The following is a 19664-nucleotide window of genomic DNA, read 5'->3' as shown; positions in this document are numbered from 1 at the left end:
CTGCTACAAGGGAAGTCAGAATAATGTAAGAGAGATCCTGGATGTTGCTTTTAAATTCTCTGGTTCCAAACCCTGTTCCCTATTGCCTGAAGATAACACTGTCACCCTGAAGAAGACTGTGGTTTGTTTGATCGAAGCCCATTGGGGCACTTTTGGGCAGGATCAATATTGAAGAAAATTCCTGTATATAAGCTAATACCTGCCTATTTTAGTGTTATTGTGTCTGAAAGACCATAATGGGTTTAAATGTAACCAGAGCTCATATTTTAAATCTTTGTTGAGCTTAATTTTTGGATAATAAAATCATATATTTTTATACTGATAATTGTTTGATATGTCTCTTTGCTGCATTAAAACCCCTGGGGGTATCCACTCTTTCTCTATGCATTGATTCTTCGGGTGTGCAGCATTTCCCTAGGTCTATGTGTTTTCCTATTCTTATTTTTAACCACCTGAACTCTGGAAGGTTTTATTCCCTTTATGACCTGTCCTTTTTTTGCTATTCAGCACTGTGATATTTTAACTGGAAATTGGCATCTTCATGAAACACTGTACCAAAATGAAATGTATATAATTTTTTCACACAATTAGAGCTTTTTTTTGGTGGTATTTGATCACCACTGAGTTTTTTATTTTTTGCTATATGAATGAAAAAAGACCAAACATTTTAAAGAAAACTCCCAACATTTTCTTATTTCTGTTTTAAAAAGATATCCAATAAAACAAAATTTCTTCATAAATTTAGGCCAAAATGTATTCTGTTACATGTCTTTGGGGAAAAAAAATATTCCAATACGTGTATATTAATTTTTTGTGTGAAAGTTATAGCGTCTACAAACTATGGTATATATATTTGAAAATCGATCAGTTCTGATATACGGCCTTTCTCATTTCTTGAGGCCCTTAAGATGCCAGTACAGTACAAATTTCCCCCAAATGACCCTTTTTTTGGAAAGTAGGCAGTCGGAGGCATTTAATAAGAGGCATCGCAAGTTTTTTGAAGTTGTATTTTTTGTCACAATGTTTTGGAAATGAATAGGTTATTTTTTTTCTCACATTTTTTGTTTACATATGTAGTCAAGTCCCGGGTCTCTTCAGGCCTAATGGTGACCTCCAGAGTTAAGAACAGCTGACATCCTTCTGTGTAGAATGGGTTACGAGGCATGGTGGGTGTAATGCAAGGTAGATTAATGGGCACCATACACTTCTTGAATGCAAAGAGATTTATTGTCCCTTAAACAGAACTGTGGGAGAGAGGTTTAGGGCCAGGACACCCTTTAGTAGTTGCAATGTTAATTTAGCAGACTCCGAGACTTCTATAGGTATACAGCAATGCAGGGAAAGGCATCCAACAAGACACCACATCCGCATGAGTAGGACTGCTGTCTCCTATGGCAACAATCTTGAATCTGTTTCTAACAAAGGTTGTAATGAACTTATTCACTTCTTCTACAATCTCCTATTGTAGATCTCCACTCAACTGAGCTCCCAGTCTGTCACTAGACTTGCTGATCCACTGCCACTGGATCCCCTGAGCTCTTCCAATCTTCTCATTCAGTATCTTCCTCAAGCGTCACCCCCGCATCCCTACTAGGTCCCTAGCTTGGCACTCACAGATACTCCTCAAGCATCACCCCACTAGCCTGCTTGGTCCCTGGCTTGGCACACAATATTGCTCTGCAAGTGTCACCTCCACTGGCTGGGTCCCTGGCTTGACATCTGCTGAAGTTCCCCAATTCTTCACTGTCCCCGGTTGGTGAGAATACTGCTCTGGTACTTGCTTCAGCTACTCACAGTGGCCCCTGGTAGTAAGGTGGATGATCCCTTAGTGGCGACAGCTTCCCCTCTACCTCCGACCACGACAGGTTCTCTGGCCGGCAGAACCATCGCTTCTGGTTGGACTGCAAGCCGCATTCCCAACCCTACGCTGCCCTCTTGCTTCTGGTTAGGCCCTCAGACAGCCTAGCAGCCAGATTTCCCTGGGATAGGCCTCAGGCTATGGCCTAGCAGCCTGGGGGGGTGCCGATGCTCGAGACCAGTGGTCGCTATGACCGCCGGCCACCAGCGATTGCGGGCACGAGAGCCAGAACAGGGACATGTGTGTGTAAACACACAAATCCTTGTTCTGTTCTGGGAGGAGATGCAGATTGTGAGTTCCTAATAGCTAGGAACCACGATCTGTCCTCTCCTATAGGCAGTCCCCTCCCCCTACAGTTAGAACACACAGTCAGGGAACACATTTTTTTTTTTTTTCACATCATGGTAGCATATCCTTAACTTTTTATATTTTGTCTGATATAAGAAATCGTGATTCATTTCTACAAAAAGTTGTAATTTCCTCGGTTAACGCTGGCCCATGAAATGCTAGGTTAAATCCCACCCCCCCTCCCCCCAGCATCCCCCCCCCCACCCCAGCCTGCAGACATGCTACCAGACACATGTGCATACATTATAAGAACTTCTCGGCGAATCTCCCTGTTTTTTTAAAGATAATCCACTTCGCCCACTTATCTCTATCCAGGTCGGCCTCTATCTCTGGCCCAGTTTCTTCAACCTCGCCCACCTCTAAAATATAGGTTTCATTAACCCTTACTAACCAATCTCGAATGCTTGGGCCCTCGGCCTCTTGCCATTTAACACATTTAACCCCTTGATCGCCCCCTAGTGTTAACCCCTTCCCTGCCAGTGACATTTATACAGTAATCAGTGCATTTTTAGAGCACTGATAGCTGTTAATTGTCAATCGTCCCAAAAATGTGTCAAATGTGTCCGATGTGTCCGCTATAATGCCACAGTCACGATAAAAATCGCAGATCGCCACCATTACTAGTAAAAATAAATAATAATAATAAAAATGCGATAAATCTATCCTCTATTTTGTAGACGCTATAACTTTTGCACAAACCAATCAATATACGCTTATTGCGATTTTTATTACCAAAAATATGTAGAAGAATACAGCGGCCTAAACTGAGAAAAAAATTAGCTTTTTTTTAAAAAAAAAAAAATGGGGATATTTATTATAGCAAAAAGTACAAAATATTGTGTTTTTTTCAAAATTGCCGCTCTCTTTTTGTTTATAGCACAAAAAATAAAAACCGCAGAGATGATCAAAAAAACAAAACAAAACAAAGCTCTATTTGTGAGAAAAAAAGAACGTCAATTTTGTTTGGGTACAGCGTCGCACGACCGTGCAATTGTCAGTTAAAGCGACACAGTGCCGTATCGCAAAAAGTGCTCTGGTCATTGAGCAGCCAAATCTTCAGGTCTTCTGGTTAATAATAGTACATACATCCAATGTACAAACAAGTATTATCAGCAAAGGGCCTGATAGGAGCCATGGTGGAATTGTACATATATATCTGGGTATAAATAATTATTAATAGAGATACACTATATTGCCAGAAGTACTGGGACAGCTGCCTTTGCATGCATATGAACTTTAATGGCATTTCAGTCTTAGTCCCTAGGGTTCAATTTTGAGTTGGCCAAACCCTTTGCAGCTACAGCTTGGTAGCCGTTCCTTCAGAGCACATGCACCGGAGACGTAATCGACTGCATGTACAGTAAATATTACCTAATTGGTGCACGTTTAGGGGATAATTACAGTACCTATAAGTAAGCCTTATTATACGCTTACCTATAGGTAAAAGAAAGAGATGGGAGTTTACTCCCATTTTAAGAGTTCCCTTCACTGAAACTAAGGGGCCAAACCCAACCCCTGGAAAAACAACCCCACACCATAATCCCCCCCTCCACCAAATGATTTGGACCAGTGAACAAAGCAAGGTCCATAAAGACATGGATGAGTGAATTTGGTGGAAGAACTTCACTGGCCTGCCTAAACACGATAGAAAACCTTTGGAATGAATTATAGTGGAGACTGCAAGCCAGGCTTTCTCATCCAACATCGGTGCCTGACCTCACAAATACGCTTCTGGAGGAATGGTCAAACATTCCCATAGACACACTCCTAAACCTTGTGGACAGCCTTCCCAGAAGAGTTGAAGCTGGTATAGCTGCAAAGGGTGGACCAACTCAATATTGAACCCTATGGACTAAGACTGGGATGCCATTAAAGTTCATGTGTGTGTAAAGGCAGGCGTCTCAGTACTTTTGGCGATATAGATTAATGTCGTAGCAAAGTCCAGTTGCAGGGGCCCCTGAGGATGATGCAGCGTCTGTCTATCACACAGGTAGAGAAGTACATAAATGTGTAACCTCTGGGACAGCATCTTAAGCTGGGTATGCACTATAAGAAAACCGGGCAAATGATCATTTGGTTTTCCTTGATGTTTCACAGCAAGTCAGAACAGAGGATGCAAATAATGTATGAACATTTTTGTACAACAGAGGCTTTTTTTGTTGTTTATTTCTGATCATGCTCAGTCTTTCGTATCTGATTCTTCTTGTATGAAAACTGTATGAAAACAGTACACATTAAATGAAAATCATTCACTCTGCTCACGTACGAGGACAATTTTGGAGTTTGTTCGTTTGTAAATTTTCATTTGGAAAATATGAATTGTATGTTGAAAGTTGTGTACACACTATCTGAAAATCAAACAATAGTGCCTCGTATGGAAATTTTCTTCTGATTTTATCATAGCGTGTCATTTTTTTCTTCTGATTTTCTCATAGTGTGTATTGTAAACAAGATTTTTTTCAGGGGAAAAATATTTTAGGTCACCAAGAAAATACCAATAATAAACATACAGTATATACATAAATACATTTTCTTGGTGCCCTGTCCTTTTTCCCTTATTGTTTGCAATTTACAGTTGCAATAAAAAGTATGTGAACTTTCTGCACAAATTGGCCATAAAATGTGATCTGATCTTCATCTAAGTCACAGCAATAGACAATCACAGTCTGCTTAAACTAATAACACACAAAGAATTAAATGTTACCATGTTTTTATTGAACACACCATGTAAACATTCACAGTGCAGGTGGAAAACGTATGTGAACCCTTGGATTTAATAACTGGTTGATCCTCCTTTGGCAGCAATAACTTCAACCAAACTTTTCCTGTAGTTGCAGATCAGACGTGCACAACGGTCAGGAGTAATTCTTGACCATTCCTCTTTACAGAACTGTTTCAGTTCAGCAATATTCTTAGGATGTCTGGTGTGAATCGCTTTCTTGAGGTCATGCCACAGCATCTCAATCGGGTTGAGGTCAGGACTCTGACTGGGCCACTCCAGAAAGCATATTTTCTTCTGTTTAAGCCATTCTGTTGTTGATTTACTTCTATGCTTTGGGTCTTTGTCCTGTTGCAACACCCATCTTCTGTTGAGCTTCAGCTGGTGGACAGATGGCCTTAAGTTCTCCTGCAAAATGTCTTGATAAACTTGGGAATTCATCTTTCCTTCAATGATAGCAATCTGTCCAGGCCCTGACGCAGCAAAGCAACCCCAAACCACGATACCCCTACCACCATACTTCACAGTTGGGATGAGGTTTTGATGTTGGTGTGCTGTGTATGTTTTTCTCCACACATAGTGTTGTGTGTTTCTTCCAAACAACTCAACTTTGGTTTCATCTGTCCACAGAATATTTTGCCAGTACTGCTGTGGAACATCTAGGTGCTCTTGTGCAAACTGTAAACGTGCAGCAATGTTTCTTTTGGTCAGCAGTGGCTTCCTCTGTGGTATCCTCCCATGAAATCCATTTTTGTTTAGTGTTTTACGTATAGTAGATTTGCTAACAGGGATGTTAGCATATGCCAGAGACTTTTGTAAGTCTTTAGTTGACACTCTAGGATTCTTCTTCACCTCATTGAGCAGTCTTCGCTGTGCTCTTGCAGTCATCTTTACAGGATGCCCACTCCTAGGGAGAGTAGCAGCAGTGCTGAACTTTCTCCATTTATAGACAATTTGTCTTACCCTGGACCGATGAACAGCAAGGCTTTTGGAGATACTTTTATAACTCTTTCCAGCTTTATGCAAGTCAACAATTCTAAATCTTAGGTCTTCTGAGAGCTCTTTTGTGCGAGGCATCATTCACATCAGGCAATGCTTCTTGTGAAAAGCAAACCCAGAACTGGTGTGTGCTTTTTATAGGGCAGGACAGCTGTAACCAACACCTCCAACTCATCTCATTGATTGGACTCCAGTTGGCTGACACTTCACTCCAATTAGCTCTTGGAGATCTCAATTGTCTAGAGGTTCACATACTTTTTCCACCTGCACTGTAAATGTTTACATGGTGTGTTCAATAAAAACATGGTAACATTTAATTATTTGTGCGTTATTAGTTTAAGCAGACTGTGATTGTCTATTGTTGTGACTTAGATGAAGATCAGATCACTTTTTATGACCAATTTGTGCAGAAATCCATATCATTCCAAAATGGTTCACATACTTTTTATTACAACTGTATTTACATAAACTTCTTGTGTATGTATGTCAAATTCTGTTTTAAACATAAGCTGGTCCAAAAAAAACATCTTATTAGTGGGCCAAGTTTTTCATGTAAAGCAGGGAAAGTGTATGGAGAAAGTATGGTGTTTTCTCATAAGAAAAGCAGGTGGTAAAATAAAATCCTGCATAGTATTTTTTTTACATTAAGCTATGTTAAAATATATATTGTGTAAAAAGGTTTAGAAGGAGCATGCCCTCTTTGTATATATTTAGAAGGCGCATGCCCTCTTTGTAAGATGTAGATGCTGACCCTGGATAATGCATGAGGAAAATTTGACCATCTTCTTGTGGAGAAAATGAAGATTGATGTATTGTTAGGGGAGTAATGTGATTTTTGAAGAGGTAAAAAAAACCTACGTATGTAATACATTGTTTAATATGCATTAATTTAACATGAAAAAATATATCTGATGCAAGGGTCAATACAAAGGGGGCATGCTCCTTCTAAACCTGTGTACACAATATATATTTTAACATAGCTTAATGTAAAAAAAAAAAACACTATGCAGGATGTTATTTTACCTCCTGCTTTCCTTATGAGAAAACACCATACTTTCTTCATACACTTTCCCTGCTTTACATGAAAAACTTGGCCCACAAATAAGACATTTTTCCTGGACCAGCTTATGTTTAAAACAGAATTTGACATACATACACAAGAAGTTTATGTAAATAGATTGCAAACAATATTTTTTTCAGGGGAAAAAGGACAGGACACCAAGAAAATGTATTTATGTAGAGTATCTCACAAAAGTGAGTACACCCCTCACATTTTTGTAAATATTTTATTATATCTTTTCATGTGACCACACTGACGAAATGACACTTTGCTACAATGTAAAGTAGTGAGTGTAAAGCTTGTATAACAGTGTAAATTTGCTGTCCCCTCAAAATAACTCAACACACAGCCATTAATGTCTAAACCGCTGGCAACAAAAGTGAGTACACTGTTAAATGTCTAAATTGGGCCCAATTAGCCATTTTCTCTCCCCGGTGTCATGTGACTTGCAAGTGTTACAAGGTCTCAGTGTGAATAGGGAGCAGGTGTGTTAAATTTGGTGTTATCGCTCTCACTCTCTCATACTGGTTACTGAAAGTTAAACATGGCACCTCATGGCAAAGAACTCTCTGAGGATCTGAAAAAAAGATTTGTTGCTCTACATAAAGATGGCCTAGGCTATAGAAAGATTGCCAAGACCCTGAAACTGAGAAGCAGCACAGAGGCCAAGACCATGCAGCGGTTTAACAGGACAGGTTTCACTCAGAAGAGGCCTTGCCATGGTCGACCAAAGAAGTTGAGTGCATGTCCTCAGCGTCATATCCAGAGGTTGTCTTTAGGAAATAGACGTATGAGTGCTTCCAGCATTGCTGTAGAGGTTGAAGGGGTGGGGGGGGTCAGCCTGTCAGTGCTCAGACCATACGCCGCACACTGCATCAAATTGGTCTGCATGGCTATCATCTCAGAAGGAAGCCTCTTCTAAAGATGATGCACAAGAAAGCCCACAAACAGTTTGCCGAAGACAAGCAGACTAAGGGCATGGATTACTGGAACCATGTCCTGTGGTCTGATGAGCCCAAAATAAATGTAATTGATTAAGATGGTGTCAAGCATGTGTGGCGGCAACCAGGTGAGGAGTAAAAAGACATGTGTGTCTTGCCTACAGTCAAGCATGGTGGTGGGAGTGTCATGGTCTGGGGCTACAGAAATGCTGCCGGCACTGTGGAGCTACAGTTCATTGAGGGAACCATGAATGCCAACATGTACTGTGACATACTGAAGCAGACCATGATCCCCTCCCTTGGGGCAGTATTCCAACATTATAACGACCCCAAGCACCACTCTAAGACAACCACTGCCTTGGCAAAAAAGGTGAGGGTAAAGGTGATGGACTGACCAAGCATGTCTCCAGCCCTAAACCCTATTGAGCATCTGTGGGGCATCCTCAAATGGAAGGTGGAGGAGCGCAAGGTCTCTAACATCCACCAGCTCCATGATGTCGCCATAGAGGAGTGTAAGAGGTCTCCAGTGGCAACCTGTGAAGCTCTGGTGAACTCCATGCCCAAGAGGGTTAAAGCAATGCTGGAAAATAATGGTGACCACACAAAATATTGACACTTTGGGCCCAATTTGGACATTTTCACTTAAAGCCAGCGTTTTAGACATTAATGACTGTGTTTTTAGTTATTTTGATGGGACAGCAAATGTACACTGTTATACAAGCTGTACACTCACTACTTTACATTGTAGCAAAGTGTCATTTCTTCAGTGTTGTCACATGAAAAGATACAATAAAATATTTACAAAAATATGAGGGTGTACTCACTTTTGTGAGATACTGTATATACTCTATGTTTATAATTGTTATTTTCTGGGTGACCTAAAATACTTTTCCCCTAAAAAAAAAATCTTGTTTACAATTTATTGATATGTAAGGATGCGGCACCTTTAAAATATAGAAGTCTGTATTGACGTACGATTATACTTAGTTTATGTGAATAATATTAGATCATTTTCTTGCTATTTTCTTTCTCCAAATGTAAGCACCTGAAGTCCCCATACCTGCAATAATTATCGTTGTTGATTGTAATATGTCTTATTTTGGCTTGGATCAGTCTGAAATAGCTGGTGTTGTCCTGCACCTGCACATAAACCTTTGTGTTTTCAAGTGATCCAAAGAGGGATTCATTGTTGGACAAGTAAATAAGGGGACTGAAACAAGCTGCAAAGCATTCGTAATCCCAGTACTTAGTTTTTTGCAATATCACAAGGGAAACATCTGCACATGCTACAAACTTTAGTAAAAAAATCTTTCATCAAACAGATTAAGGTCATTGTTCCAGCACTGAAAGGAGGTACAAAATACAGCAGCTTAAAAATGCATTTATTTTTTACTTTCCCTTTGTCAAAAATCCAATGTATTTTAAGATGACATTTTTAAACAAATGTGTTGGCACTGGGCTTTTTCCAACACAATATCAGGAAGGCAAAATCCATTTAAGAATTAGGAGGGGCAGCATACTGCATAGATTACATAGTATTGCTTATAGATTACGCGTTGTTTCCATTGCCTCCTCCTCTCACCAGCTTGAAAAAAGAAAAAAACAAATAATAGGGTACTGTTGTAAAGATGATAGCTTGTGAAAAGGTAAATAGGAACTCCTATTGCTATGAAAACAGTGTACAGGAAAAGATCCCGGTCACCCATGGAGTTGTCATTCCAGGAATGTCGTTTCTGCTGCCATCCTTACAGAGAATACTCACATTCTGCCTGCACATTTATATGCATTAAACCAACTCAGTGCTTTTGTATTGATCATAGTGAATTATGTATAAAATAATGTTACTCTAGGAAAACAGATGGAGTGCTTTGCAGATGCAGTGGCTCAGCAGTCAATACTTTTTAATGCCTTGGGCTTACTAGGGAATCTGAGGACATACAGTGTTGTGTACATTAAGGAGGGGGGGTTGTTTGATGCAAAATTCCTGTGTTAGAAGCTTTAGATGGAAGCTTTTGTTTGGTTCTCAGACCCCAGACCTGAAACATTTTCGAGCCCGAGTAGCAGAGAAGTTACTGCCCTGGAACAATTTATGCAGCTGTGAGACAGAAAATGGTAGATTATTTCTGAAGCCTTTGACATAAGTATTTTGTTTAATGCCTAAGGCCCCATTCACATAAACGCTGAGACCTCAACCCTATACCATAAACAGGATGTTTTTTCAGTGTCTCTAAACTCCAAATGCTGCGTGCAGGCTACCCGTTCAAGTCTAACAGGACGCAGCAACCGCACAAACATAGCCGCCTGCCCTAATGTTACAAGCATGCAGGTGAGTGTGCACACTAAATGCACACTGTTTGTATCCTAATAGACTTGAATTGGCTACCTGCAAACAGACTAGAGACTTTGAAAAAAGTGAAAAAAAAGCATCTGTGTACTTGTTAACGAGGACTATGGCTGGCTATACACCGTGCAAATTTCTTTCCTGCAACTACAGGTTGCAGGAGAGAAATTTGCACGATTCCCCCATCAACATGGCTAGCGCTGACAGGGGAATCCCTCCTGGGGGGGGGGGGTCGATTGCGGGAAGACTCACCTGGAGAAGTCAGTGATTATTGCTAATGGCTATAGCAGTCACTGGCGATAATCGTAAGAGAATCCAGCAGGCTGGTTATACCAATGTTGATCGATCGGTACATTCAGCCTGCTGATTACAGTACTGGTTTTTCAGCTGGCCAATCTTGGCCAGTCCAGCCGAGATTCAAACCATGTATGGCCGACCTAAGTGCCTTTTAAAGAGACACGCGAGAAAAAGTGACAGTGTTTTTGCTAAAGGGCCTCCCTAACTCACTGAAACTCACCTTGCCACCACTCTACCTTCAGATTCTACACCACTCACAGTACTTTGCTTCCACAATGGGCAATGAGGGCTGCAAAAAAAGCTGCTTTTACTCATCATTATCACCATCATTGTCATGTCTGGCATAATTCAATTACATATTAAACAGGGTTAGTTTATGCATACAGTATGTCAGTGTTGCAGACTGCTGTAAGAATGCCCAAAGAGCATCTGCATCTGATTGGAGGGATGTAGTGGGAGGGGACAGAGAGTGCCACCCATTTAGCAGATTTTGACTGGCCAATATCCTAAGAATCATGATTAGCAAGATAAATCTATATCTATCTATCTATCTATCTATCTATCTATCTATCTATCTATCTATATTGAAAATTCCTAGTATTGTTTTTTAATGGTACATAGAAAGAGGGGAGAGAGGAAGGCAAGTTTTTTCCCCAGGAGCTTAGCTCTAAAAATAACTGTCAACGCTCCACTAAGATTTTTCTTTTTCAAAATGGGTCATTTGATAACTTTTTGCAGTTGGATGTTTAAAACCTGCTTATGCAAAACCCCATGCACACCAATACCGAAGGATGACCTAATATTAAATATGGATGTTCACAGCCATAAACAGGAATTCCATTTTCAGACATACAGTATGTACATCAGTGTCCTTTTTTACCAACTAAATTCTCATCTTACTCATCTCTATTTAAATGTATTGCTTCTTGATGCAAGTCAGTACACATAGTTATGCAGTGTCCTGGCACTCGCCTGTATGCAATTTATTTATAAAAATATTTTCAACTAGTTTGCAGTCTGCACACCTTAAGTATATATTATCATGCCGATAACAATCCTATGCCTAGGAGAGTGATTGCCTTGGTGCCACACAAGATACAGATAATGCAGTACAAATGTGAGCACTCGCTAGACCTTTTCTCCCTCCTACTGTATGTCTCTCGAAAACTAGATCCTGATCATCAGGCATTTCGAGAGAGTGCAAGTTATTTAGTTACACATTCCTTTGAGGTGAGGCAGGAGAGTGGATTTTAGAGTACCAGTTTAGTAAATGGAAGCCTTTCAAGTGACCAGAGGAAAGTCTGCATTAGCGTGAAAGTTCTCTCTAGTGATGATGAATGACACTTTTAAGTCAACTTTCAAGCAGGATGTAACAATCTTATTACTGTTATAAGAACTCAATATGTATTTTATTCAATCATATAATCATGATAAAACCATGAAAATAATATTAACAAAGCAAATAATATAAAAACAATATTCTGTAAAGGAAGGCTAACAATATTTCAGTTTGTATGGGTAATAGTTTGATAGGTCACTCCTTGGTGCTTAGATATGGTATGATTAAATAGCACTGCAATTTAGATGTATTTTAGGAAACATTTGCATGTTTTTTTAGCTGTTACCATAAATTCTTTTGGAAGGTGCTTTTTGGTGTGAACTACAACAAAGATGCAGCAAGAATGTTTTTTTCACCATACATGCATTGCACAAAAAGACAGAGGTGTAAACAGCCCTAAAGGTTAGAATTAGCTTAATCGGATGCTCCTTAACGATTTTTGTCCCTGATCTGTTTATTCTTTGAATTTTAGAAATTTATATTTTTGGCGAATATTAGTGATAGATTGTCCACACCATGACTGGTTCCAATATAAATAAGTCATATATTATTTTAAATGCATAAGACAAAAAACAAAGCCCTGCAGTAAAATCTCACATGTTTCTGTTGAAACAGCCGTAGCCATACTTCTTGGAGGGCTGTGTTTACTAATATCCTATTGAAAGCAAAGTGGCAGAAGCTTAGAGTCATGCTCCAGAGCCCTCGCATTCTATGCATCTGTTGCAGAGGATCCCACTAGCCCCCTCTTATACTTAAACTTGATTCAGCATTGTGCACGAGAGCAGCGGCTCTCCCAGCTCTTTTTCTTCCTATTGGCCAGATTAATAGCAGCAGGAGCCATTGACTCCGGCTGCTTTCAATCAATTCCTATGACAGGAGCGCAGGAGACAGCTTTCTATGGTGGGCACTCGGCGTGGGGGTATGGGGGGAGCTAGGAGTGTCGGCAGCGGAACCCAGAAAAGGATTTGGGCTGCACTGTGCAGAACCATTGCACAGAGCAGGTAAGTTTGACGTGTTTATTTATTATTTTTATTAAAAACATGGAAGCTTTACAATAACTTTAAACAAGAAAAGGGTAGATAATGTGTTTCAAACTGATTTACCTAAGCAGCTCAATGAGTGAAATTAAAAGTTTCTGTTTGTGGAAATTACACCAATGGGAAAATCAATATCACTAAAATTACTCTAATCACTGACTTCACACTTACTGTTACAAATCTGGTGTCATTAAAGCAAGGGACTCTTTGAAAAATATATGCTGCCACCATGCTGGTAAAACTTTGTATTATTAATATTTGAGGGTTATTAGGGTGAAACTGATTTTTTTTTGTAAGATTTAAAGTAGAGAGTAAAATAAATTACTTGGTCATAACAGACATCCACAGAAAGTTTTCTCAACACTGCTAGGTATATTCACACCTTTCTTTACCAAAATGCAGACCTGCCCGAGATCACAGAAGTATTCTAGACTGCACAATTAGCTTATATCAATACAGTTTAAGTCAATACATGTTTGAAGAAGATAAAAGACACTGATCAAAAATACTACATAAAATGGTAATTCCTAGTATCATATATACTTGAGTATAGGTCGATCCGAGTATAAGTCGAGGCCCCTAATTTACCACAAAAAACTGGGAAAAACTTATTGACCCGAGTATAAGACAAGGGTGAGAAATGCAGCAGCTATTGTAAGTGGAAAAAGAGGGTCAACAATGCCCATCTGCAGCTGTATACCTCCCTGTGTCCTGTGCATGTGTCCTGGGTATGTGTGCATGTGTCCTGTGCATGTGTCACCTACCTGTGTCCTGTGCATGTGTCACCTACCTGTGTCCTGTGCATGTGTCACCTACCTGTGTCCTGTGCATGCGTCACCTACCTGTGTCCTGTGCATGTGTCCCTGTGTCCTGTGCATGTGTCCCTGTGTATGTGTGCATGTGTCACCTACCTGTGTCCTGTGCATGTGTCACCTACCTGTGCATGTGTCCCTGTGTATGTGTGCATCCTACCTGTGTCCTGTGCATGCCTCCGTGTGGAAATCTCCATCCTCTGTGTGCCACTCTGCACCGATCAGCATGTGATAATACCGTTCGGCCATTCTACTGTTCAAAATCCGCGCCTCCTCCTCGTCCGTGATAGGCAGAACACTCCATTTCCCAGCAGTCAGCGGTCAGCCTATCACGGACATTCTCTCATCCTCATACCATGGATGAGGATGAGAGAATGTCCATGATAGGCTGTACACTGACTGCTGGGAAATGGAGTTTTCTGCCTATAACAGACGAGGAGGAGGCACAGCTTATGAACAGTGAATGGGCGCTGAATGGTAATATCACACTCTGGTCGCCATCTATCTGCATGACACGCTGGACATGTAGGCAGACGGCGGTGACTCGAATATAAGTCGAGGAGGGCACTTTCAGCCCAAAAAAAAGGGCTGAAAATCTTGACTTATACTCAAGTATATACGGTAACAAAATTTTGCAGAGGAAAAAATATTAATTTGTTCAATTTTGATACATGTTTGAAGAAGATAAAAGACACTAATGTAAATGTTGCACAAAGTGGTAATTCCTAGTAACTAAATTTTGCAGAGGAAAAAAATTATTTGTTAATATGTTAAGTTTTGATGCAATTCTATTTCAAGTCACATTACTGTGTATAAGATTTCATTTTGAATGTGTTCCTTGTGTGTATGTATAATTAATTATATATTGAATACTTTTGAAAAATGTAAATATGCCAAATATGTAAAATATCCAGATTTTAACTCATTAAAAACTAATAATGTTATTTAGATACAAACATATGCTTATTCTATTTATTATTTAGTATCCCCTAGAATAGCTTTAACTTACTTATATTCTGGTCATTTAATCTGGCCACTTAGGGCATGGATGGAAGAATCTAACAGTCTCCCATCCATGTTATGCAGCATAGATGAATGAATATCCCGCTGCGACTACTGTTTTCTGACAGCCGATACCAGCGGCTGGCAGAATACCCAAACGCTGACCACAACTGATTGGACACATCCATTGTTCGGCCGTCACTTTTCTGTCTGGCTTCTTCGGTTTTTTAAAATGATGGATGTTGGGTGGAAGAGTGGCGACAGGGCCATCCAGGTAGTGGATATCAGTCTGTTCATCAGGATTCGGCTTAAATGCGCATAGTATATGCAAGCAAACCAAGTGTGCTGGTTTATATATTTTTTTTGTTCTAATTTTATACACCTATTAAATAATGGCATATCAGTAGCATAGGGGATGAAAGCCATTTGGGTTAGGGTATTCATCTTGTTTAGGTATAGTTGCACCTCCTCTTTTGTTCAAGCAATGTTGACTGAAGAGCATAGAAAACCTATACGCTTATATGCCAATGGTAGCTCCCCTGTGAAGACATTATGGAGACATAAAAAAATATGCATTCAAGATTTCAACTTTACCATTTCATTTGGTTCTTCCATAGGCCATAGCCCAAATGTTCCAAGTCTGTAATAAGACCTATATTTGCAGATGTATTTTTTGAGGCTATAAAACATTTAAAAAAGATCTGAGGATTTGTTTAGGAGTGAACTTGTAATACCAAAAAGCATAAAGCATGCAGTACATGGTACCAGAGGTAAGCTAACACCTACAAGAGACAAAATGTCATTCTTTTGGGGTACTTGATATGTATGTGAATATATAGAAGCACTGCTAGATTTCACTATGTATATATATATATATATATATATATATACATATATATATATATATATATATACATATATATACACACATACTGAAAATAAAATTGTTCTTGTATTATGTCAAATAGATTTGAATGCCACACAGTTTTCTACATCACAGATATAGAAAGAAAAAAAATCAGAAGAAAGGACAATTATTATGCATTTAATATTAATATTAGATGCTGAAACTGTCTCTCGTAAATTAAAAGTGTTCTTACCTGAGTGAGTATTAAACCACATTGAAAAATATAGTCTTGCAGTGTCTTTAACACAAAAAAAGTATATAAATGACCTCTGGACAGCAGCTGACAAGTTTTAAGACATGTCATCATCCAATAAGAAGTGTGGCAGTAGATGTGGCAGTGAAAAATGACAATTCAGTGCTACCTCATCCCGGTATATAAATGTTAGAGCCAGTAATGAAAGTAGAATGAGCAGAAGTATCAAGAAAGGGCTTCACTTTCCAAGCATGTTGCAAATATCATTAGCAGAGTAATTCATCCCAGCCAGGCTACTGACGTTGTTGATTGGATGTCTTGTTCACCTTCACAGTTGTAACACCATGATAAATCTAACAAACTGACTCTGAGCTAGCTCAATCAAGTTACCACTCAGTCTTCCTGATCTCTCCCAGTCTTCCTCTGGTTAGAATTTCATCAGCTTAGTTTCCAAGGGGCTTCAGTAGTGCTGTTTTTAATGTAAGAGAAGGCAACACTAGTGTTGGTGGTGGGAGGTTTAGCTGTATGGCAGGCCATAGTTTATTGCTCAATTCCCTCATCAGCACAGTCAGTGTTGATGGGGATCCCTCCCGCAGCGCAATTGTGTTCTGCCAGCAGGGAGCCTTCCTTGCTGGCAGAACACAATGAGTAGTAATGTCAGCTATAGCCAGTGGCATTAATCGCTTGGAAAAAACCAACAGGCTGGTTGTACACAAGTCTATTAATAGATCGACTTGTGTACTACCAGGGTGCCCATATATGAATTGAAATTCAGCCTCTGTTGAACCATCCATGTATGGCTGGCTTAAGGCCCCTTTCACACTGGAGCGGTTTGCAGGCATTATTGCACTAAAAATAGTGCCTGCAAACCGACCTAAAACTGCCGCTACTGTTTCTCCAGTGTGAAAGCCCGAGGGCTTTCACACTGGAGCGGTGCGCTGGCAGGAGAGAAAAAAAACTCCTGCAAACAGCATCTTTGGAGTGGTGAAGGAGCGGTGTATTCACCGCTCCTAAACCGCTCCTGCCCATTGAAATCAATGGGGCAGCGCGGCTATACCGCGGGCATAGCGCTGCTATAGTGGCGCTATGCGAGCAGTTTTAACCCTTTTTCGGCCGCCAGCGGGGGTTAAAACTGCACCGCTAGTGGCCGAATACCGCCGATAAAACGACGGTAAAGCGGTGCTAAAAATAGTGCAGTTTTACCGCTGACGCCCCCACCGCCCCAGTGTGAAAGGGGCCTTAGTGTTAGAAGTTCATCAGCTTAGTTCATCAGCATTGGAGTCAGGAATTGAGCCAAGAATAGAGGTGTGGAGATAAGAAACTTAAAGGTTTTAATAGTTGTAATTGTCAGTGGTGGTGAAAGGAAACTGGATAAGGAGCAATAGTCACTAGTTGTACAACTACTGCTTGTTGTGATTTGTCAGATGGTGGTGGAGGCTAATGCCCCATGCACACGATCAGAAATTCCATCAGAAAAAACTTGGATGTTTTTTCTGACAGAATTCCGCTCAAGCTTGCCTTGCACACACACAGTCACACAAAAGTTCTCGGAACTTTCGACTGTCAAGAGCGCGGTGATGTACAACACTACGACGAGCCGGGAAAATGAAGTTCAATGCTTCCAAGCATGCGTCGAATTGTTTCTGAGCATGTGTGATTTTTTGCGCGTCCGAATTGCATACAGACGAATGCATTTTCGGATAGGAACTTTTTCAGACCAAAAAATAGAGATCATGCTCTCAGTCTTTTGCTGGCTGGAATTCCGCCAGCAAAAGTCAGATGGAGCATACACACGGTCGCATTTTCTGACCAAAAGCTCTCGTCAGAGTTTGGCTGGCTGCATTTCTGATCGTGTGTACACGGCATTAGGGTAATGATAAGTATTTATCAGAAGAAAAGGGTAGTGCTGAAAAGAATGCATCATACTAACATTCACCAAAAGATAAAGTATCGGGAGGCAGAGTCCTTTCTAAAGCAGGCAGTTCTGGAGCCATTTCTCACTTACATGTTGTTTATCCTTGGACAAGCTCTGATCACATGAGTTTGGGTAGTGGCATTGGTGTTGCACGGACATTTCTAGTTTGACAGTTTTTCTTCAAATCATCTCACAGTGTTATAATAAGCATTTTGAAAAACTATAGTGATGTATCGCAGGCACCCCCAATCTGCAAAGAACAGCAGAGCCTTCCTAAAACATAGGTAAATAATCTATACACATCCACTATTTAATGCCCCTGTAATGTATTTTTCTGCATCTTTGTAACAACATCTTTGAGCTCCTGAACCTTTCCTTTTCTCCCTCACTTCCATTTCTTTGGAGCAGTGCACACTAGATGTGATCACGTGCACTGCTCTATGCACCCCACAAATCCTATAGTCCATAGTCTAATCTTGAGCAAGATGACAGGAAGATGGTTCAGCGCAAAAAAAAAAAAAAGAAAAAAAGATGATTTGGAGAAGGCTGAGAGCAATAGAAGTTTATATATATATATATATATATATATATATATATATATATATATATATGTAGCACTAACTCACGGTGGAGCTGCTGGTTTAAGCGGGTCTGTTACCTTCACCCTGCTTCCCTCTGTTTCACCGGCACCGGGTCTAGGGTTCCATTGAGTTTACTCCTGGACAACATACGCACCAACACTGGAGTACGTTTTCAATGCTTTATTAAACAAACGACTTAGGAAGTAGCAGGAAAGAGGTAGAAAGGAAACTTGCAGAAGAAACTCAAATATTCTCTGGTAGGCTTCTCTTGACAAAATGTCCTGGTAGAATTCAAATACTATTTGAAATGTGCTCCCCTCATGGGACACACTCCTTGCTCGTCTGGATAGGCCTCTCTCACCGGTCTAGCAACCAGCACGCAGCACGAATCAAAGTCTCTGCTACAGACTTGTTTGGGAACAAAAATCCATACAATCCTCTGCCACAGGATGTTGCTGTATGTTTTTCTATAGTGAAAGTCAGTCACAGTGCTTGAACCTTTAAGCCGAGCCGGCAACACTATGCTGTATAGTTACTTTTGGATACGTCCTCCAACCGAGTCACCAGGCCCCTCTATAGACCAGCACGCCACGTGATCTCTCCAAGACGGGTCCTCCCCTGGAATCTCCTCGGCTGTCCAGCTTCGTCACACAGGACCGACAGCTCAGGACCATTCCTCGGCCGCGGTGGTAGGCTCCAGACAAGCCTCTGGACCCACCCCTGCGCAGCTGTATCATGGTCCTCCCGAACAGAGGACCACGAGGTAGCTCCTTAACACATACCTGTCGGCCAGCAGGGCCAGCAGGTGGCTGTAAAACGAACCCCAAAATATGGCGTCTGTCCCATAAATACCCTCACCCAGAATGCAACTCGGAGGACCACCTCCACTGAGCGTGCCTCCGGGACAGAGGAGCATCCATTCACTTCAACACGTTGCCTTTCCAACCCTGACCATTGGCAACAGCGACACCCACCGGTCAGCACGGAAACACACACAACGTCAGCCAAGCTGGAATAGAGGCAAACTTTAACCTCCTAAAGCACAATTTACTAAATTTACCTAACATGCGGTAGATTGCAAATCTACCAGCGCTACATATATATATATATATATATATATATATATATATATATATATATATAAACCTTAATTTCGAAAGTTGGTGCTGCTATAAAGACCTATATACAAATAGAACCACAGAGAATAGCGCACACATACAAAAATGCAAAAAGTATAACTTTTAAATCTTACAGGGCTAATTAAAAAAACCTAATCTTAATGAGTAAATATGGGGATTTAGTCACATAATATGGC

Source organism: Aquarana catesbeiana, linkage group LG02, assembly GCF_042186555.1.
Source record: "Aquarana catesbeiana isolate 2022-GZ linkage group LG02, ASM4218655v1, whole genome shotgun sequence".
Taxonomy (NCBI): domain Eukaryota; kingdom Metazoa; phylum Chordata; class Amphibia; order Anura; family Ranidae; genus Aquarana; species Aquarana catesbeiana.
The sequence above is the reverse complement of the archived record's forward strand: the minus strand, read 5'-3'. Positions refer to the sequence as shown.